Source organism: Castor canadensis, chromosome X (genome assembly GCF_047511655.1).
Source record: "Castor canadensis chromosome X, mCasCan1.hap1v2, whole genome shotgun sequence".
Lineage (NCBI taxonomy): Eukaryota > Metazoa > Chordata > Mammalia > Rodentia > Castoridae > Castor > Castor canadensis.
The window spans coordinates 131,901,581-131,915,343 of NC_133405.1; positions in this window are offsets into that span (position 1 = coordinate 131,901,581).

Below are 13,763 nucleotides of genomic sequence, written 5' to 3' on the forward strand. Positions count from 1 at the left end.
GGGATTAGGGACTATGGGCTGACTAAGCCCTATAGTTTTTTATTTTCTTTTAAGTTTTGCAAAAGTTTTTTTCCCCCTGTACTACGAGGCAGGTACTCTACCACTTGAGACAACCTACCAGCCCATTTGGAATAGGTTGTTTTTGAGATAGGGTCTCATTTTGTGCAACGTGGACCATAATCTTTCTATTTGTGCTTTTTGTGTGTAGCTGGGATGACAGGTTTATGTCATCACACTCAGCCATCGTTGAAATGGGGGTCTCATTTTACCTGGGCTGGCCTTGACCCTCAATTCTCCAGATCCCTACCTTTCAAGCAGCTATGATTAAAGGCTTGAGCCACCATGTCCAGCTGTTATTTGTTTTTAATTCAGGAGAACAGGTGAGTTATAAGGGGTTTGGCAAGGCACCAATAATCTAAATTTCATAAACTTAGTAATTAAAGGCTATGGTTCTAACTTAGCTTTAGGTTTGCACATGGAAGGAACTATTTAAGTGAATGACAATAGACCAAGGTGTTACTGTTCTGTTAGGTGTTTTTGTGTTTTAGACCTGAGGATTTATTTTTGATAACATCTTTTGAGAAATGTTAATTTTTTTGTTTTGGGAGCTTATTTGGGTTCTGATGAATGAATGACACAAAATGGTAAGTATTTAGATGCATTGTAGCCCTTAAAATAGTCAATTTAGTCTTGTCTAATAATGGAGTTGGATGCTGTGGTAAAACAAGAAATTTTTGTGAGGTAATAGAAATTTTATATCCATAGGCTAGGAGAGAATTCAATCTCTTGATGTTTGAGGTTTTGTGATTTTTTTTTGAGATAGGGTCTTACGAACTATTTGCTCAGGCTTGCTTTGAACCATGATCCTCCTGATCTCTGCCTCCTAAGGAGCTAGAATTACAGGCATGAGCCGCTGGCTCGCGGCCTGATGTTTGAGGTTTTGTTAACACCTTTTTTTGCCATAGGTCTTTTTAGAAAGGGGTCTAGTGAATTTAGTTAAGGCAGAGTATTAAGTCCCAAAATTTAAATGAAGTTTACCATTATTTTTGCTATACTGAGAAAAACCTGAGGTTTTACATTAAGATATTAAAAGTTGACTGTTAGGGTCTCAATTGAGGGAAGCCTTGAGTATCTTTAGTCTTTAAGGTCTGCCATCTCAGAGGCAGATAGATGACTCTCCCTCTCTTTCTTTCTCCTCTTTCAAACAGTGTTTGGTGGGTTCATAATGCTAACTTATGTATATATGTAACTCTCTTCACCTCCAGTACACTCTCCTTTTCCTTTCTTCTCTCTGCTGATGCCCCACACGTCCTATGTCTACACTTATTACCCATTATTATTATATTATCTTACTGATCATTGTAGGTCTAAATTCCCTATATGAGCAAAAACGTGATGTTTTGGCTTTTGAGCTTGGCTTATCTCAGTAAACATGATGATCCCCGTTCCACTTGTTTTCCTGCAAACAAAAAAATTTCATACTTGCTTATGTGTGAATAATCCTCCATTGTGTATATGTGTCACATTTTCTTTATCCGTTCATTGGTTGTTTTGCACTGAGGCTTATTTCACAGCTTGACTATTTTGCAATAAACATATGTGAACAGGTGTCTCTCTTGTATGTTGATTTATCCTCCTTTGTATCCTAGGGTCCAGAGTGGTATGGCAGGGTCAGAAGGTAGGTCTATTTTTATGTTTTTAATGAACCTTCATACTGATTTCCATTGTGGTTGCACTTGTTTACATTCCCAGATTGATAATGGTTTGATTTTTGTCCACATTTTCACATATTTTGTTACTTGTTTTCTTGGTGATTGTCATTGTGATCATGGTAAGATAGACTCTCAGTATAGTTGTGATGTGCATTTCCTTTTTTTCTAAGGATGTTGAACATTTCTTCATATATTACCGATTTCTACTTTTTCTGAGAAGTGTCTGCTCAATACATTTTCCAATTTATTAATTGGATTGTTTATTCTTTTGGTGTTTAATTTTTTGAGTTCTTTGTATGCTTTAGTAATCTCTTTAGTAATAATTCTTCACCTGTTGAATAGCTGTGAAATACTTTCTCCATTCTGTGGGTTATATCTTGACTCAGGTAATTGTTTCCTTTGATGAGCAGAGGTTTTTAATTTGATGCAATATCTTTTGTCAGTTCTTGCTCTTATTTCTTGGGCAATTGGATTTGTGATCAGAAAGTAATTGCCTATGCCTGTGTCTCACATTTCCCCGTACATTTTCATGCATTAGTTTCAAAGTGTCAGATTTACAATTATATCTTTGATTCATTTCGAAGTAATTTTTGTTAAGGGTGTGAATTAAGGGACTAATTTTGTTCTTCTAAATGTACATAAGGTTTTATGAGAACTTACTGTTTATAACTATATTTAAAGCTTGGGACTGTTTATTTATAAGTATTTCAGCTTTCTTTATTTTGCAATTTTCCTGTTTTAACAGTTACTTGGTTTTTAAAATTATATTTTGGTTCTTCAAATTCCTAATTAACAAATCATTAATTTTTCAATGGCATTTTGGGTCTTATTGACTCTTTGCAATTTGTGATCAAGATTTAGTGTTGACCTGCGCACCCATGTTTATTGCAGCACTATTCACAACAGCCAAGTTATGGAAACAGCCAAGATGCCCCACTACTGACGAATGGATTAAGAAAATGTGGTATTTATACATAATGGAATTTCACTCAGCCACAAGGAAGAATGAAATTTTGTCATTCACAAGTAAATGGATGGAACTGGAGAACATTATATTAAGTGAAGTTAGCCAAGCTCAGAAAGCCAAAAAATCTTATGTTCTCCCTCATATGTGGATTATAAACCTAAAACAAATGCAGTAATATTATTGGACATGGGTCACACGCTAAGGGGAGAACACGTACAGGAGGAATAGGGAAAGGGAAGGAAACCTAGAACTTGAAAGTGTTTGATGTGCCCACTGTAGAAGAGCTAATAAAGTAATCTTAAACTGACAGAGGCCACTATGGGAAGGTGACTGGGAAAGTGAAGAGGTCTGGTAGAGATGAACCAATTTGGGTTGTAATACACATGTGTATGAAAGCAATGCTAGGAATCTCTCTGTATAGCTATCTTTATCTCAAGCTAGCAAAAATGCTGTATCTTTCTTATTATCACTTATGTTTCTCTTTAACAAAATTGGAGAAGAGGGCAGAACAGGCTCTGCCTGGAAGTGAGGGGGGTGTGGGTGAAGAGGAGGGGGCAGAAGGTAGGGGAGAGAGATGGCCCAAATAATGTATACACATATGAATAAATGACTAAACAAACAAACAAACAAAAACATTTGGTGTTGATTAACTCAGGAAGGACATTTTTAAAGGTGTTTGTACTTTTGTTGACTTAGGGTTGATGTTAGTATGTTTTTTAAGGTCTTTGTCATTTGGCCTAAGACAAGAGTAAAATGTTTACTTTTTAAGTGTGTGATTTTTAATTTTTTTAAATTAATGGTGTGTGTATTAATGTTTATATGTTTTTAATTGAACAGGTGATTATGTAACTTTTAAAGTCTAAATTAGTACTTTTAAATCAATAATTTTAATTTTAATTTGTGGAGTTTATTTTGGGATTTTTTTGTGAGGGGGCTTACTCTTTGTGGGAAGTTATGTTTTATCACTGTATTTAAAATATGGCTTATGTATTTTGAAATATTAGGTTTGTTTTTGTCTTTTATTTAACTTTTTAAACCATTATCTTACTTTATATTTTGGCTGTTCAAAACACTAAAGTCCAAATTATTAATGTTTTAAGTGAAGTTTGAGGACCCATTGCCTTTTTTGTATTTTTTAATCAATATTTATGGTTAACTGACTAATGAATTACATTTATGAAAGTGTCCACTTTTTGAATTGGATTGACATTTTTATATTTTTATGATCATTCTTTCTTGGCCTAGAACAGAATGGAATTTTTATTTTTTGTATGTACAATTTAAAAAAATTTTTTGTGTGTACAAATTTTTATTTTATTTTTTGTATGCACAAATTTTTAACGTTTTTAAAATTAATGGTTTTATGCATGATTGTTTCATGTTTTTAGCTGGATAGGGTATCATATCACTTTTTTATCACATTTTATTTATGAGCATATATTAATTGTACAAAGTGGCTTCATGGTGATATTCCCATACATGTGCATAGTATACTTTGTTATAATTCACCACATCTATTACTTTCTTATCTTCCCTGTTTCCTTTTTAAAGTAAATTTTTAAAGGGTTTCAATTTTCTATGTCTATAGTTGTAGGGGTACCTGTGGTAGAGGATGTCTTTTTTGGGTACAGTTTTCTTTGAGACATTGGGAATTAAAAGTAGGGCATTGTGCTTGCTAAGCAAGCAGTCTTTTTTTATTTAGCGTTTTGTTTTTAAGATAGAGTCTCACTAACATTGTCTTGTGTTGGCCTCAAGTTCCTGATCTTCCTGCCTCCTATCTTCTAGTAGCTGTGATTAAAGCTGTGGGTTATTATAGCCTGTTCCAAAAAAATCATCTTATATTGGATTTTAACTGTGGATGAGGCATTATAATAAATTATATTATTTTTGATTTTAGGGTTTCCTTATAATGTCATAAAGGTTTATATAATAAATTTTACATCATTATTTTTAGTTTTTATAAAATAGGTAAAATTGAAAGAAGTAGCAAATTTTAGGCTTTTTCTTATAGGACAGATAGTTTTATTTTAATATCTGTTGGGGGTATATGTATTACATAGAAGATTAAGTGTAAATTTTTAAAATTTTAATATATATTTTAAAGGAGAATTGTTAGAGGAGTGTTAATGACATTATCTATCTTGTTTAGCTTTACTGCTTGTGTTTGGAGGAAAGGGAAGATGGAAGAAAAGAAAGGCAAAAGATAAATTTTTTTGGAACTCCATTTTAATTAGGAGCCCAAGGCCATGGTACTTTGACAAAGGGATGTCTTTAACATTTTAGAACATGGTTACTATATTTGTTACTTTGTGGTGTGGGACGTCCATTCCTTTTATTTTTTAAATTAAAAAAAATTTTTATTCATATGTGCATACAATGTTTGGGTCATTTCTCCTCCCTTCCCCTACCCTCTCCCCTCAACCCCCTCGATACCAGGCAAAAACTATTTTGCCCTTATCTCTAATTTTGTTGAAGAGAGAGTATAAGCAATAATAGGAAGGAACAAGGGTTTTTGCTAGTTGAGATAAGGATACCTATACAGGGAGTTGACTTACATTGATTTCCTGTGCATGTGTGTTACCTTCTAGGTTAATTCTTCTTGCACTAACCTCTTCTGTAGTTCCTGGTCCCCTAAAAGTATCATTTGGAACTCCTTTTTCATCAGGAGTGTAGGTAAAAGGCACATTGAGATAAACAGTAAGGGCTATGATGGTATAGGGAGAAAGATTTTAAATTGATGAAAAGTGGCCTTTTTAGACATTAAAAGAGTTTTTTTAAGAATAAATTTTGAGAAGGTGTTTGATCTCTAATAATATCTACCTAGGGTTATAGCAATATTTTATTAGATAAGTCTTTTAGAGTTAATTTAGGGAGCTTGGTCTTTGGGTACAGAGTGGGCAACTCATCTCCTTCTCCTGATAGAGAAAAGAATATGGGAGAATCTGTTTTTTGTGACAGTAAATATTTGTTTGTGTTGAAATTAGTGGTAGGCATCTGTTTTGTTTGTGGCAAAGAGGATTGAATAAATGTATAACCCCTGAAAAGTTAATTTTAAGAAGAGAGGTGTTTTTTCAATATATTTAACATTTATTAAATCAAATCTAAGAGGAAATAGCTTTGTGATTTTTTAATCATGTTAATTAGAATAAGAGATGTCTGATTAAAGCAATGGTTGCTCAGTATGGCCCTCATTTGTGGACAATCTTGGACATCTCATCAGAGATGAGGAAGGGAAATGGCTCACACTCATGAGATCCTCTGATTTTGGTAAATGATGTTTGGATTTTGCAAAGAAGTTTTACATAATTTTTTTCCAGAAGTGTTTCGGATCATGTCTTTTGTGTCACAGATGGTCTCAGAATTGTGGGGACCTGAGAGGCCAAGACATGAGGAGACCAACCCCTTATTTACACCTTTCTGAGGAGATAGAAATTTCCTTGCAGTGCATGAATGAGGCATGTGCCTAAAAGGGGTTTTGGATCAAAAGTGTGCACCATTGCACACTTGTCATGGGCATTTTGCCAAGAGCTGCATGGCCTCCATTGGGAATCAGAAGGAACACAGCAGTACCATGTAAGGTACCACCTACTCAGCTATCATGATAGTTCATTTAAGACTGTCTGCACTGTCATGTATGCAGTTCACCACTTACTGAGTAATAACCAAAGTTCTGTCTACACTCCTATAGTTCCCTTTGTTCTTATGACTAGAATAGAAATAAACATACAAAACTGTTTCAGAGTACAGATTGCCTTGTTAGGACACATTCCCCTTCCTTCGCCCATGACCATTACGAAGTGACACTTAAACTCTCCCTAGACAGATGGATTACTTCAGAGGTAACAGAACTTCAGAAATGTTCATCATTTCTAGTCTGGAAACATGGAAAGGATCCTAAGTTTCTTCCTGTGTGGGAAGGTCAACAACAATGGCAATGAACCAGGGTACCATAACTCCCTCAGCATTGAAAGATTCAACATAAATTTGCTGTTCAGAGAAAAACTAAAAACACATACTCACTAAGGAGCAAGGATTCTTATCAATGCAGGTACATAAAAAAGTGTGTTACAAAAGGGGTTAGGGACACCCTCATTCCTAAGATTTGTAGAAGAGGGGGTAAGATGTCCTGTACTGTGAGTTAGGCTCACATCAGTGCTTAACTATTTAGGAGGAATTTTACTCTTGATAGATCTCTGTTTGTAAATTTAGAGCCTTTACCTATCTCTGAGAAAGATATGCAAAACCAAATTGTTACATATCATTTGACACATACATTTGAAAATTCCCCAGGTCACTGTATCACTTCATGATGAATTTACCATTTCTGGATACTTGGACAAATCCACCTACACAGCCTTGTAAGAATATTCTTACTGTCTTGAGAGGAAACCTGTAAAATTCTACCCTCAGCATTGAAGGGATAGACGCAATCAAAATTACAAGGAAACTTTTTATGACTTTACCTTTACCAGCATTAAATTCATATAGTCTCTCAGCAAGCATATGAAATGTGATGCTTCCTAGAAATATTAGGGAGCTCTTGGGGTATGAAGGCATGTGTGGGGAAAAGTTTTGGGAAATGATAGGGTTTTGTAATGATTTATTAACTATATCTTAAAATAGGAAGATATCTGATGTCTGGCTATGGCATCAACTCATACCTTCACAATAGCCAAGATGGTAACAGGCAACCTGCAAGAAAGCATGGTTACACCAAGGTAGGCACAGTCTTCTCACCCACCTGAATATTGAGCATGAGATGATAAGCAAGTTTCTATCAAGAACATTTTCTGCATTTGTGAGTGGTCTTCAGAAAACCTGAAATAATGTATACAAATGTCTCAAGATACAAATGCTCTTCAAGGAAACCTGCAAAGTGATATCCACAAAATCATTGTCAAGTGACCCTTGAGCTCTTTTTGGATACTTGGATCAATTTAAGGTTGATGATATCACCAAGAGAGGCCGTCATTAATTGTCTGAATACCTACAAAAAATCTTGTGCTTTTTGCTAGGTTGACATGACCATCACAATATCTAGGAAGCATCATATCGTAATTCCCTCAATGGTCATATATTTGACATAAAATTTTATGCCATTTAAATGTTTAAACTGTTGATTACCACAATTAGTAACTACCTTGTCACTTTTCACCTGAGCCACTACAACCAAAATATAGTGACTGAAAGGGTTAGGGCCACAATCATGGCTTACCTGTGTTTTTGATGGCCAGAAGTTCTGTGCTGTAACTTAGGCCCACACCAGCATGTACCTGAAAACTGGCCATGTTCCGTATGAGGACTTTATTCTCTCACTGTCATATTTGGTTCTCTTTGTAAGAGACATCATTGCAAACCGATTTAGTGCATGTCTGATGTTCTTTGTATCATTTTAGGATTCAGTTGCACCACTGGATAATTCCAAGTCCCCATGTACAGAGACTTTTAAGAGACTCATTACTTTGCAGAAAAAAAGACTGAAGATATTCCATACTCAAGATTGTAGGGATGGACATTGTGAGTATTACATGGATCCCGGCTTATGCCTGTATCACTGGAAGCATTAAATAAACAGTATCTATCTGTAAGGATACAAGAAAATCTTACTTCTGGTTAGGAATGTGAAGAATGTATTCATATTTTCACCACATACACTCCAAAAACAGGGGTAAATATAAGAATGTAAAAACGTTCATCAAATGTACATCTGAAAATGAAGAGACTTCACAAGAATGAATGTGGCACCTTCTCATAATTGTACATTATGCAAGACCTACACAGGATTCCTGCACCGAAACATGGCAATACCCAGACACACATACCTGCTCAAACTCCTGGATAATGGGTGTCAGATGACCTTCACTGCCCCTGGACCACTTTATGGCTTACCTGGTTGTTATTAGCCATGCTTGGCCAGAAATCTTACAGTGACTACTCTTTTGTCTTTCAGAGAACCTGTGAGAAAGCATGCAGATGTGTTTCAGGATACAAACTGATCTACCAAGACACCTGTCTATTACCTTGAACACCACCATGTCGATGTACCCTTCCATTCTACCTGGATTATTGTATTAATTCCATTTGAACAGTATGAACATTCCATCCATTCTTGACTAGGTGCCGGAAAAATGTCCTATGTTTACAAGAAGGCTTAAAGTCAACAAAAATGACAAAGAAGCAGAACACAACCAATGCCCCAACATCTACATAATCAACATGAATTTTCTTCACCATATAAAAAGTATAAATTCATGGTGACTACAGTTGCTATAAGATCATCATGTCTTACCTAAGCACTTGTAATGAAAGCTCAGTGGTGGGCTAGGAGCATGGCTCAAGTTTAGAATGCCTGCCTAGCAAGCTCAAGTTCCTTAGTTCCAATCCCAAGTCAGGCAAAAATATCCAACAATCCCAAAAAAGAATCTCCCCCAACTCAAAAAAAGCTTCGTGACATAAGGTTTAGGGAGCCAAATGAATCACAGCTATTTGACTCACAGGTATATGCAGTATTGTGCACCTGTCAATCTATGTTATGTATGAGAGGCTAAGATTGGGAGGATTGAGGTTCCAGGCTAGTCAGGACAAAAAAAATTGAAAGACCCCATTTCAACAGAAAAAAGTTGCACATGCTGACATGCACCTGTCATCCAGAGACAGTAAGAAGCTTAAAATAGGAGTTTTACCATCCAGGTCAATCTTGGCAAAAAAGAGACCCTATCTCCCAAATAACCAGAGATGAATGGGTGCAAGTTGCTGCTCAGGCAGTAGAGCACTTACCTTGTAAGTGTGAAGCCTTGAGTTCAAACACCAAGACCGCAGGGGGGATTTAAAAGGAAAAAAAACCCAGGGGGATTAGGGAAACCCTGTATTAGTCAATATATAGAAAGCTTAGATGAACTATGGTGGGATTTTGACCAACATCAGCACTAACCTGGACAGCAGCAATGCTCCACTTGATGAGTCTTTGTCTCAGAGTTATCTTTCCCTGTCTCAGAAAAAGACATCAGGAAAATCCTTTGCAGTACACATGGTTTCCAAGGTCGTTGTGTCATTAACATATCAAGTTACATTATGTAGAGACATCCAGATGTCTAAGGACATGCCTAGTAAGTGAATGCTTCCTTTCTTGAGGATATTGTTAATGCTCCTCAATCCTTATTCCCATATTGGACCCTGTTAAAAAGTACCTGGATCACCCCCTTTGCCTTTAAAATTAGGGGGTTTTAAATACCTGTTGTTTCTTAGCAAGGGTACAATCATATTAGGCCTGATAGTGTTATGGATATATGTATTTTGTCACTCCATAATTTGAAACAGAGGGGGAAATGTATGTGTTACAGCTCAAGACATTCCTCAGATGTGCATCTGAGAATAGAAAGGTCTTAGTGATTGAATGTGTCACCCTCTTAAACGTTTACACTACTTGAGACCTTACAAAAAGCATGAAAAACATACATGGCAATACCATGTGAGGCTCAACCTCTTCACCTACCTGAACATTTAAGATCAGAGTCTACATAGTTACATATGTAAGTGCAGATTGGCACTTCTTAGCAATCACCAAGGCTACAACAATAATCAAGTAATTATGTTTTCCTGAATAGAATGTGAAAAAGAAAACATACAAATCCATGTTTCAGGAAATTGCTTGCTCTGCCAGGATACTTTTCCATCTTCTCTTGTCAGTGACCATTATTATGGGCCAAGTTTCCTCTGTTACCCAGAGTTAACAGAATTTCATGATCATCTATTCTTTCTAGACTGGCAACAGGGAAAACTCTTAATTTTCCTCCTGTTTGGTGAGTCACAATGATAATGAACTAGTATGCCATATATTCTTCAGCATTTCCAGGTTCGAACTAATTTCTCTTGCCATAGAAAAACTACAAAGGCATATTCACTAAAATTGCTAAGTGTTCTTTGGATTCTTATCTCAGCACATGTAAGAAAAGAAAAGAGGGGTGAGGAACAGTCATATCCCTTAAATTGTAAATGATGTTAAGACATTGTATTATGTGACTTAGAATCATATCAGCACTTACACATGTAGGAGAAATTTTACTCTTGAAGATCTGTGAGTCACCGTGACACTTGACCTACCTCTGAAAAACACATGTAAAATCAAAATGGTACATGTTTCATTTTACCTGTACATTTGAAAATTCTGTAGGATATCATGTCAATTTTGGTTCTATCAACACTATCTGGATAATTGCAGAGGTCCATGGTCACAGCCTTGTCAGACAACTCTTACTGTCTTGATATGAAATGTATAAAAATTCCACTGCAATATCTGATGAACACAGTGAAAATTACTCATAGCCCTTCTTATGTATTTAAAGAAAATACATTAAATTCACATTATTTCTCAGCAAGCAAATGATTAAATGTTATGCTTACTAGAAATATTAGGGAGGTATTAGTGTATTAAGCATGCAAGGTGAAAATGTTGGTGAAATGAGATTCCTAATGATTTACTAAGTACATATGAAAAGATTAAGGTATCTAATGACTGAATGTGGCATCACCTCATATTTTAAGACAACAGTTATCTGGCAACCTGAAAAACTCATGGTGACACCATGCTTGGCACAACCTCTTCACTTACCTGGATATCGAACACTATGCTATCTTCAGTTTATTCATCACCATGTTTTTCACTGGCTCTGTCAAAAATCTTTTAGGAGTTTTGATTCCTCTTGCAGGAAACTTGAAAGAACATATGCAAAAACTTGTATCAGGATACAATTGCTCTTCAAGGACATCTGCACAGTGAGGTCCACAAAGTCATTTTCACAAGAATCTAGAGCTCTACGTGGAAACTGGGATTAATTTGAGTTGATGGTATCAGCAGGAGAGGTCAACATTGCTTGTCAGGATGCCTGTAAAAAATCCTGTGCTTATTTCTTTATTGATGGGATCACAGCAATGACAAGGAAGCACCATATAATCATTCCCTCAACATTCATGGTTTCAACATAAAACTGTCAGTCACATAAAATGTTTAAACCATAGGAGAATGCAACTATTAAGGAGACTGTCAGATATGACCTGAGGCACGACAACAAAAACGTGGTGACCGAAAGGGTTGGGGGGCACAATCGTTACTTACCAATGTTTTTGATGGGCAGAAGTTCTGTGCTGTGACTTAATCCCACACCGCTCTTTATGCCTGTAAAATTAGGTGTCTCTACATGCACTACCTGTTACTAAGGATTCAATAATATGAGGCTTAACTGTGTTGTTATGGACATAGGCTTTTTTTGTTGCACCATGTGAAAAAAGGGGGGAAAAGTGATAGTGCCTCAAAATTCCGAGGTGTGTGTCTAGGAATTAGAAGGTATTAATGATTGGATGTGATATCCTCTCAATCCTGTACATTACCTGAGACCTTACTAGAATATGCAAAAAACAAAACAACATGGCAACACTGTAGGAAGCACAACCCCCTCACCTGCCTGGATACTTATCAGATGCTCTGCACTCTCATATATGCGGTTTGTCACTTACTTAGTAATTCACAAGGCTCCTTCAACAATCACTTAAGGGTTGCTGTCCTCTTGTGAAGGGGATGTGAGAAAAGAAAACATACAAAACTGTGGGTCAGAATACAGCTTCTTTACTTGGAAACCTACTTCTACCTTACCCATGACCATCGATATGGGGCATTTCAACTCTACCTGGATTCCTGAATTACTTCAGATATCATAGAACTTCAGGAACATCATCATTTCTAGACTGGAAACATGGAAATTTATAAATCTTCTTCCTTGTTTGGCTGATCAACAATAATGACAATGTACCAGTAGTATAAATCCCTCAGTGTACACAGGTTTAAAATAAAATTTCTTGCCATAGAAAAACTATAAATGCATATTCAATAAAATTGCTAAGGACTTCATAGTTTCTTACCTCAGTACGTGGAATAAGAACATGTTGCACAGAAGGATTAGGAATACCCTCATCAGTGACCTATGTAGACGAAAGTAGTACCTCCTATTCTGTGCTTTAGGATCATTTCAACACTTACCTATGTGGGAGAAATTTCACTCTTGAATATCGCTGTGAGTCATGACCTGATTCTGAGAAACACACCTTGGAAAATACTTGCTATTTGTCTTATTCTACCTGTACACATGAAACTTCCTGAAGTCATTATATCATTTTGGGATTCATCTACACTACCTGGATACTTGCGGAAGTTCATGTACACAACCTTGTATTGGAACTTTTACTATTTTGAAAGGATACCTGTAAGAATTCCACAGTCAATGTCAAGGTGATTGACACAAAGAATATTACCTGGGTGCCTGCTTATGCTTCTATTCCTGTGAGAAATAATTATACTTTGTCTGCAAGGACACAGAAAAAAAATCAAACTCTTGACAGCAAAGTGAGGAGATACTCATGTTTTCACCACATGTATGCAAAATAGGGGGAAATATAGAAGTGCACAAACCATTTATCAAATGTGCATCTGAAAATTCTACTGTCAATGTAAAATTGATGGAAACAATGAAAATTACATGGATCTCACCTTATGCATCTACCACTACAAGCCTTAAGGTCACATTGTTTGTCAGCAAGTATATAATAAAATTTTGTCCTTTCAAATAATATTAGGTAGCTGTTATGGTTTGAAAAGCTTGCATACAAAAATGTTGGTAAATATGTGTCTCTTGATGATTTATTATATAAATCTGAAATTATAAAGACCTTAATGACTGAATATGGCATTGTCTCATATATATTTAGTAGATATTGTAACTTAATTACAGGTGTCTGCTGGAAGAATGTGCATGCATGTGTTTTCTTAAAAGATTACTCAGCACAATGTTTATTTTGTAGTTCTGGCTCCTTATTCTGGCTTTCATTAGTTACATCCACATGTCCCCATTTTAGCCTATCTTATTTTTCCCCTAAATCACTTTTGTCCCTCAATCTTTAGGAGTCATGGGAGATTCATGGTCTGTCTTTTATGGCTTTTCTCAGTTATAAGGGGCATCAGTGCTGCCTAACAAGGGACTGGCAATTCGACCCTATTTTTTCAAGAGGTGATACAGAAATGTGAGTCATTGGACTCA